We start from the raw sequence: 2,109 nt of genomic DNA, 5'->3' as shown, positions 1-2,109 counted from the left end.
AGTCAACATCAGGCAAAGTCATGTATGAAAATGAATCAACATTAATCAATTTAAAACAGTATTGAAGTGAATTAACAATGGAAAAATAGGTTTTCTACGTCATCTTGCACTATCATTCGCTCGTAGTGCGCTGAATGTAACCAATATATAAGCGTCTGTAATATCGGATAGCTGACATATCATTTCGTAAAATGACAGTGGAAAGAACTGTGTATTGAATCTGACTATTGTATAGTGCTATTTTGTGAATATGTAAGTACTTAATTTGTTGTTATTGCTTTTTATTCTTGTTATTCTTCGGCTTAATATTATTTTTAATTCATGTACTTACACAAAGTCAATTTTGCTAATCTCTTCAGCCAGTCTTACCAGTGTTTATATACAAATAATTTTTTTATGTTTAAATTATAGAAACAGAAGCGGCGTTAGAACTAATATAAAAAGACAACTCCATTAATTGTAAAGTACGTATTATCTTTTATATAACCAAAGTTCTAAACAAATATTAAGTTTAATATTAATAACTTTTTAGATGCTGTTTAATCCATACAACGTGATAATGTTACTCTATGCAACTTTTACTTATTTGAACTTTCCACAAAGTCCGACAACTTCGGAGGAAGTAGAAGTCAAAGAAAAAATTCAACGTTTACTACTGGAACTACAGGACGAAAATGAATTCGAATTAGAAGAGGAAGATACATTAGATTTTTACAATACATATGAGGTCCCAGAAGCGGAATCGGTTAACTTATTCGAAGCAGGTAATAGTAAAATATATCTTCCGGAGGAAATTATCTGTAGTTCTGTGGAAGCAACTATATCGGATGACTATAAAAGATTTTCTAATCTATTGCCGCCTTCACTAATTTGGATCTCCCATCGTCGCAATTGTCGTATTGATGGACGATTTTGTGGAAAGTTCAAATAAGTAAAAGTTGCATAGAGTAACATTATCACGTTGTATGGATTAAACAGCATCTAAAAAGTTATTAATATTAAACTTAATATTTGTTTAGAACTTTGGTTATATAAAAGATAATACGTACTTTACAATTAATGGAGTTGTCTTTTTATATTAGTTCTAACGCCGCTTTTGTTTCTATAATTTAAACATAAAAAAATTATTTGTATATAAACACTGGTAAGACTGGCTGAAGAGATTAGCAAAATTGACTTTGTGTAAGTACATGAATTAAAAATAATATTAAGCCGAAGAATAACAAGAATAAAAAGCAATAACAACAAATTAAGTACTTACATATTCACAAAATAGCACTATACAATAGTCAGATTCAATACACAGTTCTTTCCACTGTGTGGAAAGACTTTCCACTTTCCACTTCGGATAGCTGGCATGTCATTTCGTAAAATGATATGCCAGCTATCCGATATTACAGACGATTATATATTGGTTACATTCAGCGCACTACGAGCGAATGATAGTGCAAGATGATGTAGAAAACCTATTTTTCCATTGTTAATTCACTTCAATACTGTTTTAAATTGATTAATGTTGATTCATTTTCATACGTGACTTTGACCTGATGTTGATTCATTTTCATACGTGATTTTGACCTAATGTGCAATATTGCGAAAGATATCGGTGATATCTCATCTTTAATGTATTTTTCACTGCATAATGCGTCATACGACATATTTCATCGCAACTGAAAAGGATTACTTAACGCAATACCTACCTACAGCGCGACGCCTATACCTCTATAAATCTGATTTTCCCAAAAATCATATCGTCGTATCATAATAAAAATATACATGGATATAATTGTCATTTGATGCTCTTAAACTTTTGCGTTAAAAAAGTTTTTTTAATTTTTTAAAAATAATGGTGGGGTGGGGGTAAATTAAAAAATTTGAGATTGTTGAAAAATGTGATTACGCCATTGTGAAGACTATAAAAAACAATAAAACTTTTGTCTAAAACATTTTTCCATAAAACTGATATTTTCGAAGATATTCGTAAAAAATGAAAAATCCCTTATTTTCGAGGGGCTGTTTCACCCCCTAAACGTCGAGATAAGCCGATAAAAAAATACGGGTCTAATACTTTTTTATGCTCTACAACATATCCAAAGCTCATTCAAATCG

The 2,109-nt window shown here is 30.5% G+C and overlaps 1 long non-coding RNA gene across 1 annotated transcript; it reads left to right on the top strand.

Annotated features, from left to right (window-relative positions):
* The first annotated feature begins 8 nt into the window (after window positions 1-8).
* LOC105560887 lies at window positions 9-616 on the top strand. The gene is made up of 3 exons (XR_001008863.1): window positions 9-252; window positions 412-464; window positions 533-616. It is a non-coding gene; the product is annotated as an uncharacterized LOC105560887 (long non-coding RNA).
* Window positions 617-2,109: the final 1,493 nt, after the last annotated feature.

Source organism: Vollenhovia emeryi, unplaced genomic scaffold (genome assembly GCF_000949405.1).
Source record: "Vollenhovia emeryi isolate VEMERY1.0 unplaced genomic scaffold, V.emery_V1.0 DF945689.1, whole genome shotgun sequence".
Taxonomy (NCBI): Eukaryota; Metazoa; Arthropoda; class Insecta; order Hymenoptera; family Formicidae; genus Vollenhovia; species Vollenhovia emeryi.
Note: the sequence above shows the minus strand (reverse complement) of the source record. Positions and strands in the feature narration are given on the sequence as shown.